The 18,770-nt window shown below is 36.5% G+C and overlaps 1 protein-coding gene across 1 annotated transcript in view; it reads left to right on the forward strand.

Moving 5' to 3' along the window:
- The window catches only part of LOC145680556 (FAD-dependent oxidoreductase domain-containing protein 2-like), a 605,718-nt gene that overhangs the window by 345,712 nt on the left and 241,236 nt on the right, over positions 1–18,770 (forward strand). The gene's annotated exons all lie outside the window — the stretch shown is intronic.

An 18,770-nucleotide genomic window follows, 5' to 3' on the forward strand; every position in this document is an offset into this window, starting at 1 on the left:
CTTTCTATTATCTCCACATACTAATAACTGAATTTTACCTATAAACGTAAGGAAAATGGAATAAATACGAAAAATCTTCAGTTACAGTATACGCGCAATTTTTTTTGCGCATGGGAGTACATATAGTTTTTATGTGCTAATAGAGAGACGATGATGAGAAGCTGATACGTTGAAATGGAAGAGGTTAGTTTGCAAGGCGCAAATGAAAATCCTTTGCTTTCGTGTTATCGATTCGGGGCTTTAATCCCGAGGGGCAGATTCTGGAATTGCATTTTCTCTTTCCTATCCTATCTCCTGGTTTTTTCTATCTTTTCCCCTTTATCACATCTGGTTGCTTGTTTATCGGTAGGAAGAAGAGAAAGGCAATAAAGTTAGAATAAAAATAAGAAAGAGAAAATGAGAAGCCAATCTGAGAGGACAAAAGAATATAATGCTAGACTATTGTATATAAAGGGGGGGGGGGTCAGTATTCATTCTAATCTTTTTCAGTATTCATTTATTTCGTAAATGAAGTAACATATACCTAGGCTTATAAAAATAGATGCAACGAAGTTTGAGTTCTATCTCTTAGATCGTTCCATCGATTTTGATGTTTTTTCGTGCATGAGTAGACCGTGACCTTAGATGATAATCCTGGAGGAAGTGACAGGAAATGTGAGAATCCCGTAAAGACCTACGTGCACACTGTTCGTCCACCATTAAGTATGTGTGTGTGGCACATTTTTGGTGAAGAGATTGAAGAGGTAAGGGAGTGACATATAAAGATAATTGAAAACGACCAATATTAGTGACGAATCCATAGTTTTCGTGGTCACTAAGATGAATACTGACAATGCCAGTGCCGTTTAAGTCCAAGTTCAACCTCGATCGTTATGAGTGGTGTTGAGTAAGGATGGTAAAGGTAATGACATATAAATATAATCGAAAACGATCCATAATAATGCTCAATCCACAGTTTTCGTGGTCGCTGAGATGAATAATGACACTTCTAATTCTGCTTAATTCCAAATTCTCTTCGTGCGTCGTAAGGAAGGATGGGGCTCAATTACCTTTCATAAACATGTTCTCCCCGTGCAAAGAACTGGCATTCAGCTAGTGTTATTATGAAATTGTTTTTCTAGTATTATTTCATCAATTCGTTGTTACGATCAGGAGTTAGAACAGTATTAACAAGAAAATACCTACTTAGAGATCCGTCATACATTTACATTAGAATAAAAACTGAGAAAGTATACACGTAAAGGTCTACATAAAATTCTGAAAGATACAGTAAAATTTTACGAAGGCTGACTACTAACTGAAGTAATCATTTGAAATCTCCAGTTCAATATTCATCAATACTATAAAATAGGTGTTTCTGTAGTAATTTCTTGATCTTGTGTTAAAATGTATTATTATTCGATTTCTTACACTGGCATAGTAGTGTTTGGGTAAAGTGACTTAGTGGCACAGCGCTTACGTTGGGAACATGGGGTTGCTGGTTCAATCCCAAATAATGTGAGTTTGTGGACAATTTTCGCAGATCATCCATTCCCCCCCCCACATTCTCATTCCATCAATTCTTTAATTCACTTTTGTTAATCATCCGTCTCCTTTAGACTAAAGGGTATAAACGTGGCACGTAAAATTGGAAATGTCATTTTTGGAAGTCTGTGGTGACTCAGAGGTAAAGCACTTACTTCTGGCGCACGGGGTCCATGGTTCGATCCCAATTTGTCATTTGAACTTAATGGTGGTGGTGGACGAACACTGTGCACGTAGGTCTTCACGGGGTTCTCACATTTCCTGTCACTTCCTCCAGGATTATCATCTATCTCCTCATCACTGTCTCCCTTAGCGTTGGTGCGTAATTCTGGAATGTTAAACTAAAAAAATGATTATGATAGGGTGACTAATTGTATACTTTCATGTTTTCTGATAGAATTGTGTTTTTATTTTTTTCTTCTGAAAATCTGCTAAACGAAATTGTGTAGATGATCTGGTCCTCAACACTTTTTTAGGGATGAAACACGTACCTCTCGCTAGAATACAGTTTCTTCAAAATATTATTCCGTCTGATAACAATGAATTAACAATTGCATGATTTAGAAGTTGTTCTGAAGTTAGTGTTTGGCAACATTTAGTTGATTTTACAGATTATAAAAAACATTTTGAGTAACTTACAGTTCTATTGTGTGCTTATTCTATGGCAGATTTTCAGATATTCATACACCAAAACTCAAAACCGAAATATTAATAATATCCTTTTTTTGTTTGTTTGTTTGCCTAATGATCTATTTATAACTTTTAACTATGTTTTACATTTTGTTATATTTCGTTTAATTTCTGTCGTATTTTGATTTTGATTGTGTAGTTAGTTAAATGACAAACAATAGAATATGTAATCATAATTTTTACTTCTGATAAGTTTGGCGTAATATTTTAAAATTGTAAAATAATATTTGTTTGATTGAAGAGAAGTTATACAAAAATTATGTTAATTTATAGTTTACAAATTGTGTTACCGTAATTAAGAATGAATTGTTTACAGCCTCTATATATATTAATAATAGAGTGTGGTGTTTCTGGCATCACTGAAACTTTTAAAAATATTTTTAATAAATTATAGTTAATTTAAATTTTTGGTTTTTCATTTTAAAATTAGTTTGAATAGTAATTATTTTGAAGCAATCAATGCGGGGTGCATTACCTGTGTTTTATATGGTTAGTATGCGCATCTTTGGTTTGATTCCCAGCGGAAGCGCACATAGTTTGGATCCCACGTTGAATTGTAGGTCCACTGCCCCGCTTGCTGAACTGTAGGCCCACATTTAAACTGTAGCCCCGGTGCTGAAAGTGATGCTAAACTTAAAATCCATTCTAATCCAATAGAGCAGCGATCACCAAACCGTCTATCTCGAACTACTAGTACCACATGGGAATATTTTCGGTAGATCGCGTTAACGCTCCGTTTACGCCTAGAGCATTTCTATTTCAAGTGTGCCCTCGGAAAACATGTGAAACATACTTCGGCCCCACCCCCGCAACCCTCTTAAGGAGGAAACCATTCCTTTTCTTAGGGAAAAGAAGTGAATGACCTCAGCTGTGTTACCAATTTGTCATTCAGTCATTTGGTCCTGACGAGTGAAGATCGTAGGCTACTTAGAATGGCTAACAAGATAGAGGACAGGGAAATCCGTGAAATAATTCATTGTTGCATTACTATCCGCATCCATCTATTTAAAGATCTCGGCTACAGTAATTTGTCCTTCCTCTTTCGTGAAAGGTACGGGAAATCACACATCTACAGCAGCGCCAACAGGATCACGCTTGAAACAGAAAGGCTCTCGTTTATAGACAATAAACAAATGTAAGATTTTTTTTTTTTTAAAGCTGATAGTTCTTTTTGTTGGTAGCTCACAGTAGCGAACGCTGCAATAGAATCTGGGTTGAATAATATGAAATATTGTTCTGTCAACTGAAGTTCACCATTTATTCGAAATCTAAAATAAATAAACAAACAAATAAATAAAAATAGTAAACAGCTTTGTATAAAAGTGAGTGAAAACTTGATCACACACACAAAATGTGTTTAACAGACAAGCAAACAGTGAAGGGAAATTTGAATAGCATAACGTAGAGACACATCTCACTTTACAAGGAAATAATGTTTATGTATAGAGACTCCCGGTTACCGGGTGATGCTATGAGGTTAAAGCAGCGAAAGAGAGATAAACTACCTCTGGGTTTACGCTTGAAATATCAATTATACCCAAAAGTCTCTACGAAATCATGGAAACATGATGGTGATGATTTTTTTCCTCGTTCTTTAATTAAAAAAATAATAAAGACATATGCTATTACAGTGAATTCTATGTTCATATCTGTCGTTCGTTCTGTTAGTTAAATGAGTTAGCTTACTGTCACATCTCTCTCTCTCTCTCTTTCTCGTTTCCTATTCTCGATCTTCCACTCTTTTCCTTCTTTCATTATCTCTTTATCCTTATACTTTTTCTATTTTTCTGTTCTTAACTGTATTTCTTTTTCCTCTGGTTTCTGATTTATTTCGCATCTGTTTTGGTTTACCTTATTCTTTTATACTTATTTCACATACATTATCTACTATTTTACCTCTTGCCATTTTAAGGGGGACACAGTGGCTTAGAGAGCTTACCTCTAAGATGTGGGGTCCTAGGTTCGATCCCCGGCCAGGTAAGTTTGCTGTGCACAACATCGTGTCCGTGCATTAGCCTAACTGGCATAATTGTGGGGACGTTAAACTGAAATATTTCATTTTTTTTCATTTTCTTTTCTGTCCCTTTTGCTCTTTCCAGAGGCAGATCCAGGAGGTCAACACTGGGTGGGGAGGGACAACCAGAACGCAGACTATGATAGATATATCAGAAGTTTCATCTAAACTTTCAAATACATATAAGTAATAGCTTCAAATGCTTTTGTTGCTCCAAAAAACTGGGAGGGGGCGCGGTGGCTCAGTGGTAGAGCGTTCACCTCCGGTGCTTGGGGTTCCTGGTTCAATCTCAGCTCGCGTCGTGTGGAGTTTGTGGTGGACAAACATCGTACTTGTGGGTTTTCTCGGGGTTCTCCCGTTTCCTCCCACTTTCTTCATTTCACTCATTTCTCTCATTATCACCGTCTCCTTTAGCCTAACCGGCATAAACGTGGGATGTTAAACTTAAAGTTTTTCTTTCAAAAAACTGGGGAAAACTGGGTGCCCCGGGTCCGGGCTAGATCCGCCTCCGGCTCCGGTTCTATATTTTCTCTTTCATTACAGATAATATGTGTGTCGCTGATAAAATTATATGTGTTATAGTTAAAAGTATGTGTGTCACTGTTAATAATATTTTACTTAACTGTGTATTTTTACATACATTACATAAGTAAATAAATATCTGTTCCAGCAGAACAAAAAACTTAAACTATCACTTTACAAGGCTAAGTCATAAAGCTTACAATATTCTCGTATACAACGTACCTGTATTTCTTACAATAGAATGAAAGCAGGTTAGCATTCAAACCATAGCTATGTGTAAAGCGTTGAGTGTCTGCAGTCTTCCTGCCAATTCCTCGATTTCACGTCAAAACCGCGTCTTGTTCTTAAAGGCAAGGAAATCACTCTTTGGTGTTTCTATCTCCTGCTGCTTCGTGAAGCATCGTGATTTCAGGAAGTGCACCATTGATCGCAATATGTAGTAATTTAGAGGGGCAAAGTAAGGACTATGTGTAGAGTGTTGTATTACTTCGGTGTCATCAAATACCTGATATTTTGGTTTCGTTTTTTTCTTATTTCTTTTTTTTTTTTTTTTTTTTTTTTAGGAGAGTGTGGTTTCCCGTTATCCTGTTCTAGTACAACATGCTTTCGGCTCATCAATGCAGAATATTTTTTTGGCAGCATACATTCGCTCCAAGAGTTTAGAATAATATCGACATTGATGGTACGACTATTAGAAACGAACTCAAAATTAACAACTCGTAGTTACACCATACATAGAACAAGATTGTTCCTTTTAAGCTCGAAATGACCCTGTTTGATGATCGGTTCTAAAAGTTGGTCCTTGTTTAACAGATGCTTTTATTCATTCTAATTTTTAAAAAAATCGTTGCACATGACAATTAGTTTCAGGATACGAACAACACACGGATTTTGCAAGAGTTCTTGTTATACATCCCCTCTCCTTTGGACCTGAGCTGGGGTCAACTCATATGGCACAATGCAGCAGATCCTGATTGTTTTCAGAGTTCATGAAGATGATGCACAAGAGTGGGCTGGCACATGCCGAGTTAGTTTGACTATCTTTGTGTGCTGCTAGATGTTTCTTTTCTCAATGGCGTGTAGTGTTTGACCTCAGAATCTGTTACTCTGGGTCGTGCAGACCTGGGCTGATCTTCGACATTTTTAAGATCTGCACGAAACTTCTGAAAGCAACGCATTGCTGTCCTGTGGTTCACTGTATCTTTCCCTTTCCCATTGCAAATGTTTTGGGTTGTTGTCGCAGCGTTATGTCCGAGTTCGAACTAATACAGTATCAGTTCACGTGTCAGACATTGTTGAGCACTCATTGTCACTGTGATTAAAAACTGACTAAAAACACTGAAGAAGTGGTCTCCATGTTAAATAGTCTGCTTGCCACATTACCTCTTGGGCCAATTTTACGTTGTACTTACGATCGATTACGGCGTATACACACGACTAAAAATTGCAAGACTTTTGACTCTCGCTTGTATTATTTACAACGATTTATACTTATTACTGCCACAAAAGTTCTTTCTCGAAAACTACATTTGAAAATTTACTCTCAAAATGGTCACATGGAAAGAACATAAGCATTTTCTCTTCTTTTAAAACATGTGCATCCCACACTCTATTCTCAGCACTGAAGGCTTCAAGAATATTTGTACAGAAGCCAGGACCAACTATTTATTCATATATTAATATATTAAAATTTTATTTTTTCGTAAGTTCTTGTAGGAAAGGCGTACTTAATAAGTGGTGACACCCATTCTATACACTATTGTCAGTAATGAAATTTTTCGGGAAAATTTTGTAACGGAATAATTTACGATTCATAAAAACAAACTCATACTTGCAACATATTTTATACAAATAAGTGTAGATAATATAAAGTACCTACTGTAATTGTTTTACTACCCACAATTCCCTTTTAAGTAACTCATGAAAACAAATATTGAACATTTTCTGGAAATAAATATGGAAATAATAGAAAATTTTCCGGTTCCCGAAAGCTAATTGCAAAATTATAATTTGTTTCTGTCTTACTTTCCTCTACAGGAATTCAATTTGATAGTTCAATGAGCAGTTGAATATGGTAGAAAATTTTCTACCTAACATCACTGTACGTAATATTCAAAATTATCCGGCTTATGAAAGATTTTCCATTTGTGATACATCGTAACGAAAATTTTCCGATCCATGAAAATTCCTTTCACTTGTTTCTACAGAGCAATAAAACTTTGTGATTCATTAAAACAAAAGTTATTTTACTTTCTGCTTCAAAATGATGAAAATTTTCCGACTCATAATTTTTTTTTTCAATTTTTCCATACACTGCAGAAATTTTTTCGATTCATGAAAAATTGTTTCATTTGTTCCTATATAGTACTGGAAATTTTCTGAGTCATGAAAATTTTCAGATTCTTTAAACAATCTTCCATTTTTTAACATTTGTATACGCGAATAGAATCAATCTTATGGTTCATGAGGAATTGTTACTTGATCACTGATATTTGTTTAGAACGGGAAAATTTTCCAGAAAAATATAGCGGAAAATTTTCTGAAATGCGTCGTTTAACTTTCGTGGATATAGTATTCAACAACTACACCGTTATGAAATTACTAATTTCCCTTCCTATTAGAAGTCCTAATTCCCAGTCTTCCAAAGAATTCATCATAAAGTGCCAAAGGCGTCGAATACTCGTGACCTTACTATAAGCAAATCTTCTGATTTCACGCCTCACTGCTATTACATTGTTTCCACGTGTTCAAATGCGTGTTCCACCCACTGAATCTTTCAGTTTTGGTACGAGGACGAAATCGTAAGGTGATATGATAAGTCTGGAAAATGTGGTGGATGTTCAAGTGCTTCTTATCCCAATTGCGGAGAAAATTATGCATACACGCTCCCGAAGGATGAGAGCATCTTGTAGATTTACAGGTTTCTTTCCAATAGCCCAAAGTAGGTATTCTTGCAGAAAATTGTGGGAGAAATACAGTGCATTCACAGTTCAGCCATGTAGGACGAAATGGCACAAAATCACCCTTTAATATCATACTCAAGGATGATTATTAAATTGACAGAAGAGAGATTGAGACAGAAGTCTGGCGAATCAGGCGGAGAATCTGGATAACGCCGTTCCCCAGGTTAACGTTTCAGTTCTGGTTCTGTAACGTCATAATCCTGCGTTATATAGATTACTGTCGCGTCATAATCCTGCCATTTAGTAGATTCTTTGGGAGACTGCTACGAAGTACTCTAGATGCCACTGGTATGGGTTTCTGAGCCTTAAGCACGATTGTATCGTACTTGTAATGATTTATAATATTGCAATTTGAGATAAAACATGTATGATACGAACTATTCGTTCACTCATGCTTCTCGTCGTAACGTTCAGACGGATGGATAGACATATAAAATAACTTTTACTGCATTAAAAAAATTTCATTCTTTTGACATCACCATATCATTGAGTTAAAAGTTTGATTCTCTCCTTTAGTGCTCGGCTTATCGATGCGTTCGCGACGCGTTTTTATGGCTCATACGTACGCTTGGAATACGCTGACCCTGTATTTAAATGTAAATGGCTAATCACAATAAGCTGCAAACGTGATAGCAATACAAACGCACATAATACTTCGGCTCGAGCGTATTTCGTGCGTTTCGGAATAATAGACCATCTGCTGTTTCGGAATCAGTAAAAGATGTCTAAAGGAAGGACAAAAAGGAAGTACGTGTTGCCAGGGGAAGGGATTTTTTTAAAAGCAAGAAACAGCTGCTTGAAACTGCTTTGTGCAGAGTATTGGAACTCTGCTATTATAAAATATGTAAGTGTAGAACACAAGAAAATTCACAAAATATAAGGAAATTCCGAAAAATTAGCTAATCACAGAAAAATTATGTAACACAATAGGGTAATTTCTCGTGATTCGCATTAATGAAAATAAGGGTATGACAGTAATGCCTGGGAACCCTGACTGGTTCACAGTATGATTTATAACTCTGACGAAAGTAAAATTACCGAGTAGCACCTAGGTCGCGTTCGCTGCAGAGGGTAACGAATCGGAAACGCATCCTTGATAGCCATAGTCTTAATCACTCGAAAGTAAAAATGAAAAGAAATCTTTTAGTTTTATGTTTCACAGTTAAGAGTCTCTATCACTCGAAATTAAAATACCGGTAATTTTACAGTAATTATGTGGTATCTTCAAATAAGTAAAATATAATCGAAAATTGGAACAAGTGCTCCCTAGACAATATTATTTTGCGTGAGATACCGTTATCATGACTCATTTATCTGCTTTCGATTTCCAGCCATTTAGTAAATCGGCATTTATTTTAGCGTTTCTAAACGGTTGAAAACGGAAAGCCACTAGGTCACTTGTGATAACGGTACCTCATGCAAAATAATATTGTCTAGGGTGCTCTTGTTCCACATTTCGATTATCTTTTATCTATTTGAAGCCATCACATAATTACTGTAAATTTAGCGGTATTTTAATTTCGCAGTGATAGGAGACTCTTAACGCCATATAGGCGTAAGGAGACGGATGTTTAATGGAAGTGAATGATTATGAAAGAAACTTATGAAACGAGATAAGAAAGGAAAACATAAAACCAATGTGCACGATGTTATCCATCAGAAACATTTCCGGGGATCGAACTAGGGTCTCTTCACACCAAAAAGGAACGCTTTATCACTGAGCTACCGTGCACCCATTAAGAACTACCAGTTTTGAAGTAATTGTATTGAAAATTGTCTACCATAAACTTAAGTGCTTCACCATCAAGCTTATTACTCTCGACACAGTGCTCTAACATCTTCGATACCCATATGTGCACGTATATTTTATGCCATTATTTTATTATAAACATTTCTCCGTTTTATATTTGCTCTTATTTCCGCTTTCTCTGTTTCTCCTTTCTCCTTGTTCATCTTATTTCTTCTCACTACTGTCCTTTACCATATATGCCGTATCTCTCTCTCTCTCTCTCTCTCTGAGTAGGTGTGTGTCTATCTACGTCTCCATCTATTTACTTGACACTCACCTTGGTGTTAGTTTCCGTACTATTTCCCTTTGTGAATTTGTGAACTTCATTCAAACAACAGAGGTGGGAGCTTTTTGTATTCCCTGTTGTATTCTCTCTACCGAGATACTTTAATGAAGAAAAGAATCTCTTTTTCTCTTGTTTCCCCTGGGACTCTTGTCTCGAAATAGATTTTCCTCTGCTGACTTCTCTTATGTAGAAAGTGAGAGGAAGTTGATTTGGTTTCTACATATACCTAAGACGAAATCTGGTGAGCTGAGATTATATGCATCTCGACTTGGTAGATTTTCAGTCACAGCCAAGAATAGCTTTCCTTTCTTTTATTTCTACCTACATACAGTATAACGAAATTCAAATACGGCATATTCTGTGGGTTACATTTGCAAACAAATTTCGCGCAAGATTTCGTCAGAATATAAGAAGTTTGTATATACATTCTACCAGAAACGTATAAGAATTTTCATGAGTTCGTCAGAGAGGATCACATTTTTGGCTTCTGTGAGATCACAATTGCAAACAGCTTAGTGACATTTATTTCGTAATTCATTTTACATTCATTAATTTCTATATTTTTTAAAAAAAAACTTTTTATAATTTCAAGTGTACGGTTGAGTGAGCTTTTTGGTAATTAAGAACTTAAACATATAAAAAGCATACACTGTCGATATTTTCAGTAGGGATGGGCAAAACCGGTTTTTTAATAAAAATCGGAAACCGGTTTCCAGAAAAAACGAAATCCATAAAACCGACACTTCGGTTTTCTCCAAAACCAGTTTGGGTTTTCATCGAAACTGGTTTCAATTTTCTCCAAAACTGGTGTCGGTGAAAACTTTTGGAAAATACATAAAACTGTTTCTGTGGAAACGGAATCGGAGAACAACGAAACACTATTCTGGTCAGAAATAGAACCAATATTAAAAAAAGAAAAACACCAGAACCAGAACCAATGAAAAACCGATCCGGTTTGGGAGAAAACCGATAACCGGTTTTGGAGAAAACCGAAAAACCGGTTTTTGTGTCCATCACTAATTATCAATTAAAAAAAGTGAAAATAATGTTCCTTCAATTATTTGTATTTAAGTATACGTATATTTTTCTAGAATCTAACGGTCATTCCTCGTTCGAAATAGGCTTAGAAGCCCGACAGCTCTGTATTTGAAGGTGAGAGCTGAATGAGAGTTCCTTTCTGGTTTCGATAACTCTTTGGGTTCGTAAAACCCTCAAGTTTATTATTGTTATTATTATTATTATTATTATTATTATTATTATTACTATTATTATTATTATTATTATTATTATTATTATTATTATTATTATTAAGGTATTACTGTATCTTCCTTAAAAGACTAAGTAATTGAAGTAAGAATAGTTATTACCGGTGTCTGTTTTTGGCGGTAAACAATGAAACACACAGCTGTGGGTCTAACCCGGTGGTTTCTTGAGTGACAACAATACTAGAGATGGCCAGAACCGGTTCCTGGTGGAACCGGTTTTCGGGTCTGAACGGATCCGGTTCTAGAAGATCCGGTTCCGGAACCGGTTTTTCGGATCCAGGTCTGGAACAGGTTCTTCGGATCCAGGTCTAGAACCGGTTCTTCGGATCCAGGTCTGGAACCGGTTCCTCGCTAAACGGTTCCGGTGTCTCATTTGGCTAAATAAACTGGGTAACTGGCAAACTCATTGGCTAAAAAGGCAAACTCATTGGCTAAACAGGCAAACTGGCTAACTCATTTGGCTAAACACCCACTGGTGGACCAAAATTTTTTTTCTGGGGGCACAAGCGGGTCTGGGCGGGGAAGGCACAAGCGCATGGTCCTCTTTGCATTATTTTTGAAGGTGAACTGTGTGCCTCCTTTGGGAGCTTTCGGATCCAGGTCTGGAACCGGTTCCTAAGATCGGTTCTGGAACCGGGTTTTCAGATCCAGATCTGGAACCGGTTCCTAAGATCCGGTTCTGGAACCGGGTTTTCAGATCCAGATCTGGAACCGGTTCTTAAGATCCGGTTCTGGAACCGGGTTTTCAGATCCAGATCTGGAACCGGTTCTTAAGATCCGGTTCTGGAACCGGGTTTTCGGATCCAGGTCTGGAACCGGTTCCTAAGATACGGTTCTGGAACCGGGTTTTCGTATCCAGGTCCGGAACCGGTTCTGAAAACCGGATCTTTGAGAACCCTAAACAATACAGTAATTGAAGCTATTATTTATATATTCGTGGAAGTTTATAGTAAACTAATGATATACCTATCATAATTTGGGTTCTGCCTGCCCCCAGTTTTTACTTTCCAGATCCGCCACTGGAAACGCCGTACCGAAATCTTTTCTTCGAGTTAGTTAAAATGTAATTTCATCGCCCTTTTTAAAAAATATTGTATGTGCTCTACATTCTGCAAATTCTATTAACATTGCGTGCGTTGACAATGTTCTAAATGGCAAGAAAACTGGAAGAATACGTATATCGGAGGACATGTTAAAAGAATGGAAGTTGCAGTAATAATATATTTGTTTAGTATTAGGATACTTCATTTTTAAATGAAAAAGAGCATTGGTTGGTTGTATTAGCTTCAATGTTGAATAAATGAAAGTAAACTGTGACACAAGATGCATTGTATTTACAGTTTCAGCAGTTTTATTGTGATTCACAACTTCTCTAGAAATTAAAAGACATTAAACAGTGTCAAATGAAGTGGTGAATCAATTACCAAGTTCTGTGTTGTACGGTAACAAAAGATTTTCACGCAAATGCAGCCAATCAAGATGTTATCTGCTTAAAGTAAGATGTGGCTGCACTCTTGTGGAATAATTCAGAAACTTCGTAGTGGTTCAAAGTAGTCTGTTGCATATCAATAAGAAATAATAAGAGAAACTCGCGCTTAGAATACTAAAGCAACCACGTTTCCTTTCAAACTTTCTATTAGACATTTACATTTCCCATTGCATATCTTCAATTTCTTATATATTCATCTAAATTTATTTACTATTGTTCTTACTCAGCGATCATTTACTTAAAAAGGACAAAAGAAAGTAGAAAAATGACGTAATAAAGAGGGAAGTCTCAGGTCTTGACTTTCCCAGAAACAAAATAAGTGTATACTGAAAAAAGACATTAATTTATCAAGCGTTATGACATTGGCAAGATTACAGTATAGACACTCAATCGAATTCCTCACCCTCACCCTCAGCCACCCTCACCCTCAGTTTATTCCCTCATACTCACCCTCAGCCGCCCTCACCCTCACCCTCCCTCACCCTCAATCGACACCTTCACCCTCACCCTCAGACACCCTTACTCTCAATGGACTCCCTCACCCTTACCCTCAGACACCCTCACCCTCGGTCGACTCCCTCACCCTCAGACACCCTCACCCTCAGTTGACTCCCTCACCCTCAGACACCCTCTCCCTCAATCGACTCCCTCACCCTCACCCTCAGACACCCTCACCCTCAATCGACTCTTTCACACACCCTCATCTACCGAAATGAGGATGAGTGAGGGTGAGGGCAGCCCTCTTGAGGGCAAAAATGAGTGGGGGTGCTCATCTCTGGTATGTGTTCAAAATTAACTCTTATACTTGAATTATTGTTTAACTATAATACAGTCCAACTATAGGACATAACGAGATGTGGTCAAAAAGAATTGAACCTTCGGTTGGCAAAAGTTCATTTATTGGTTTGGATATCCGAAGCACTAATCTTCTTGAAAGTATTTTCCTTGGTAATGCACAGACTTCTCCCACTGCTCCCACCAATGTTGGAAACACTTCTGGAACGCAGTTTTTAGAATGGTGAGCAACATTGCCGTCGCATTCCGGATGATGTCTTCTTTTGACTCAAATTGGGTCCCATTTAATGGCATTTTCAACTTGGAAAATAACCAAAAGTCACACGGAGCTATGTCGGGTGAGTAGGGACCTTACGACATACAGGAATGTTGTGTTTGGCGATGAAAGACTAGATCAAATTTCGCGGATACTCTCCTCATGCAAAAATTCTCGTTCAAAATTGAATGTAACGATCCGGTTGAATGGTTTCCACTTTGGTATCGCAAAGCTTTTGGCAAAATTTGATGCAATATCGCTCCTCAAGTGTTTCTGCCATTTTACAAAAAAAACTGAAATCCGATGACTGCTCACTACACGTCTTCATTCTTTGGCCGACTGCCAACGACTGACCCTTTCTACGGGCGGGAGTCACAACGTCGAAGGGAATAAGTCAAAAAATGCTACTTTTCAGGAGAGCGATTTGAAAATTTTGATGAATTTCTGTATTATATTGCATCTATTCTAATTAACACATCGAATTGATCTTGACATATATTGTCATTCATACTGTTTTGTTACGTATTAGCTGCAATGCTTCGAATTTAGTTTCAATGGAGAGTGGCAATGACGTCATTTTTGACTTATCTCCTTTTACCTTTTCAGATATTCAAATATATATATTTATTATTACTGGTCAAAGGGAATAAGTCATACATCAGTAGTTTTTAAAAAAGATAATGGTTCCATATTTTAAGCAAAAATCTAATAATAGAACTGTAAAAATATCCATATGTCTATTCTAGTGTTAGAAATATATCTGCATCAAAATAATAAAATATACACAAGTGTTCACACCAACGTTCATATGTTAATCGCTGATTGTTCGTGCTCATCATCTACATCATCTATAACAGTAGGGTCTGTAAAAGGAACACCTCTGCATGAAGTTAAACTGGTATAAAATGAATGGTAGACTGGACCCAGCAAAGATAATAGTGAAATTAAATCTCTGTGTTTTGCCGAACTAATAGGGTTTGGTCCCAATTAGGTTACAGGTACTGGTACATTTCTCACTGATACTGACCCACGGCGTCGCAAATCCATACAAAGGAACTTGTCTTTATCATCACAAGACGTTTTGTACTGAGCAAGTCCAAATTCTTTTCAGTATCGTAACCACCGTATGTCAAGCAATTTTACTTGTTCCCCATGTGTATTCTGATTGCGATGAACAAGACTGGTCTTTTTCAGAACTTCGGAATAAGATCAAAAGTCTTCTCTCTTCATTACAACTACTTTGAGTGGCTTCTTTCCTCGTGCCATACGGACCATCTGGTAATAACCTTGTGGAATCCTAATTTCTACTTGAGATGTTTTCTTTGCCCTCTCAATCCGGGAATGAACGCTATCACACTCCATATGTGTATGGCCTGGTTCAAGAAATTTGTGATTTATTAACTTCAAACTGTCCTTCTGGGTCAGAGCATAAGAACACATTGCTGCAAAATTTATGTTTCGGTTCTATCCTCCGCAAGTGTCAGAGTACATTATCAAATGTGTCACTGAATCTGGCAAGCTCATGATATAGGAAAACATGCATGACGGAATTTGATCCGAACCTCTTCCAGCGATTCCTTCATGCCACATGTAACAGTCACTGTATTGTCATTGAACGCATGAACTGTCGAGTTGTAAGTCCATAAAAGTATTTTATAAAATGCCACACTTGTATGTAGACTAGGTGTTGGAAGGCACTGTTGTAAGTCAAAAATTCCCACATTCTTCCCATTATCACTTTCACATTTTAGTTTATCTTGTCTTTTTGCTTCGTAACAATTTTCGGCTTTAGATTGATTATTCAGTAGTTGTTGATTTAGAACTTCTTTTTCATCGGATGACGCATACTTTATTTTCATTTGAAGCACATCGCATGACTTGCAAGTATCTACTTTAGGCGCTTTGACGGAAATAAAATTAAACTCTTTCTACATGAACTTCATGTAAAATGTATAACTTACTTGAGTATGATTACTTGACTTGCACTCTTCTTTGTATAATTCATATATCATTTGCTTATTGAGATAGCTTAATAAATAATTCTTATTACTTTTTCTTCGTCCATAATGAGATTCACATATAGGAAGTTTTTCGAAATGGGAACGCAGATTCGCCAAACTTTTTCCTGCAGTCTTTTTCGGGGATACTTTGAAGCCTCTTTTATCAGAAGAAATTATGCCTGACTGAGATGATCTTTTCTTGTCAATAATAACGTTAATGTATTTAACATCAATTGAGAACACTTTTACAAAACAACCTTTACAAATCTGCACAACATTTTCACCAACTGTAACAAAATATTGACACGTGACTTCTCGAGAACGTGGGTTTGGTTTCCGAGGTCTTGACAACTTTTTTGGAATTAACTTCACACAGTCTGCAAGATACTGCGATTGCACATTATGATCGCCAAGATTCCAAAATTCCCGAAATGTAGATTCAAGCTGATCTTCTGTTAGTCTTTTACTACACTTCATACGACACGAAGAAAGAGGTTTTGCTTTCCTTTCTGGCATAACATTTCCTTTTCTAGAAACATTCTTCTCCGAGGTCCTTTCGTCTTTTAGCTTCTGTTCCAGTCATTTTTGGTCCTTCACTGACTTTAGTCTCACATTGAGCTTTGTTCCGCACACTATAAGAAAAACAGCTTTCGGAAAGATAGTTATCATTAACCCTTAAGTACTATGGACGAAAATAATCACGTAACTACTATGGAACGGTCTGTCAGACCGCATTTTTGTTTCACATTTTCTGAATAATAGTTTTATTGTATACTTTTTAAAATGCTATCCTACATATCTTAGTTGATTACAGATAAATATAAAATAGTAATTTCACGATGTAAGAAAAGCTTTATATTTTTACAACAATGAGAAAGAGAACATAGTCAAAATTTCCAACAATGCTTTCATTGTCATTCTAAAATTTTAATTGTTAAAATATTCAATTTTTTTCTCCGTTTCTATCTAGTCAAAATAACACCAATTTAAAATACACTGTTCTTATAGATACATTGAGAATAAAAAATACAGTAAAAACGGAGAAAAGACATGGAATTTTAGCATTTTTAAACTTACAAGAAAGTACTGTTATAGTGGTACTGTTACATTTTTTGTAGTGAAAAGGTAATGAATAAAACTTATTTTTAGTTCTTATATGATGGCGAAAGTAAAGAAAATATGTTTTGCCGGTAAAGAAAGTACCGCAATAATTTTCTGACAGTATGCACTTTCTTCAGGTAGGCACTTATATCTTTTGTTTTACACTGCAAAGAAATCGGTAACCTACACCGCTGACACGAATATATTTTCTTTCCGCTTACAACTCAGTGGACAGAAGACTGTTTTCCTCTTCAATTCCTTGTGCTCGATGGTTTGAAACTCACTTTCAAGCTGTAGTATGCTCTTGATTGAAAAACTCAGCTCTCGTGGCAGATGTCCGATCAGCAATCTACGTTCTATGTGAGGCCTAATGAGTCCTATTGCCAACGTTTTCATGAAATCAAGTCTTGTTATCACCGCGGACACAGCGTACACTTGATGCACGACATACTCATTGACACCGCACGTAACGTCCACCAGCATAAAGAAAATGGTCAATGGCTATCGTCTTGTTCGACGAATTGATGTGTAATCTGTACATTTTTTGTCTAGAGTATCCACTCCGTCTTTACTCATCTTATAAAATATGATTATTTCAGATTTTCCAGTCTTTGGGTCATTATTTGATGTGTGGTGCAAGATGTGCCACACGTTAAGACACAAAACTGCTAAAAATCAGTAGATAACGAAAGACAACTGAACAGCAAAATACTCACGTAACTACTATAGTACGTCTGTGAGACCGCTCGACCCCTCCAGCGCCGCACACAGGGGATCAATTATAACACGAACAGGAAGGTAGACGAAAAGATTCACTTGTAGTAGTGAGACTGTGGATAATATAATGATACGAAAAGTCGCAGCGGTCTGAGAGACGGTCCATAGTACTTACGGGTTAAAAACAGGTGACACAATTGACACTTCACTGGTTTTGGATGCAACACTCATAGGTTTAGATATTTTCCTTCGTCTTTTAACTTCAGAAAATGTTGATTTTTTCTTCCTCTTCTTTGTTCGAGTTTCACAAAGTTTTTCATCACAGTTTGTCGAAGAATAAGATGAAAGTTCAGTTTCATCAAGATGGTAACTTGATCCAGAAAGAGAAATATCGTCCAAACTTGATTCCGACGGCTCGTTAAGAGCATCAAAAATGGAACGTTCATCAATTTTATACTACGTCTCAACTAAATATATACACACAAGGTGCTCAAATACAATACTACGTTCTATGAAAAAAAAGAAACAAAAAAAAAATGATTCGATCGCATTAAAAACAATAAAAGTTACACTGTTTCTTTCCTTCCTCTTTGCGACAAGAAAATATATAAAGTAATTTTTCCTTATGCAATTATTGTTATGGGAAATATATTTCTGACGTTTTACGTATTAAACAAACATCAAAGACTCGCCGCCAATATTGATTTAAACTTGAAACAAACCGAAAACGAAACATACATTTTGACTAATCCCCTTATACTGAGTTGTATTTTGAAAGAAAATATACACACTTCTGCCTGTATAAGGGAATAAGTCTGACTTATCCCCTTTTACCAACACTAGAAGTACATGATTATGACTTGTCCCGAAGAGTTGTTACGTCATAACTCCCAAACTAAGAGCGATAGAGCCATCTCGTTTCTACCAGAGGAAGCTCTTGTCATATGACATCGAATGGTGAAATAAAAAAAATTGACATTTTTGATTTATTCCCTTTGACGTTGTGACTCCAGAAATTCACGACTGCGCATGAGTGTACCCCTCTACATCTACACTGAAGAAAAGTCTCCCGCGTTTCATTGGTTTACGCGGTAAAAAAATGGGTTCCTTTTTGAACACATCTTGTATATCGATTGATAGATCAGATCGAAGAGAACAACATAAATGAGATACTGGAGAGAAAATTATCATGTGTAGTTATTAGCGGAGTTTGCAACTATTATTGTTTTCTTCTAACAATGACGCATATACTACTTCAGTACTACTTCTACTACTACTATTACTATTAATAATAATAATAATAATAATAATAATAATAATAATAATAATAATAATACCTTGTTACTAGGAAGGAAAATA

Source organism: Thermobia domestica, chromosome 3 (assembly GCF_964235325.1).
Source record: "Thermobia domestica chromosome 3, izTheDome1.hap1.1, whole genome shotgun sequence".
Taxonomy (NCBI): Eukaryota; Metazoa; Arthropoda; class Insecta; order Zygentoma; family Lepismatidae; genus Thermobia; species Thermobia domestica.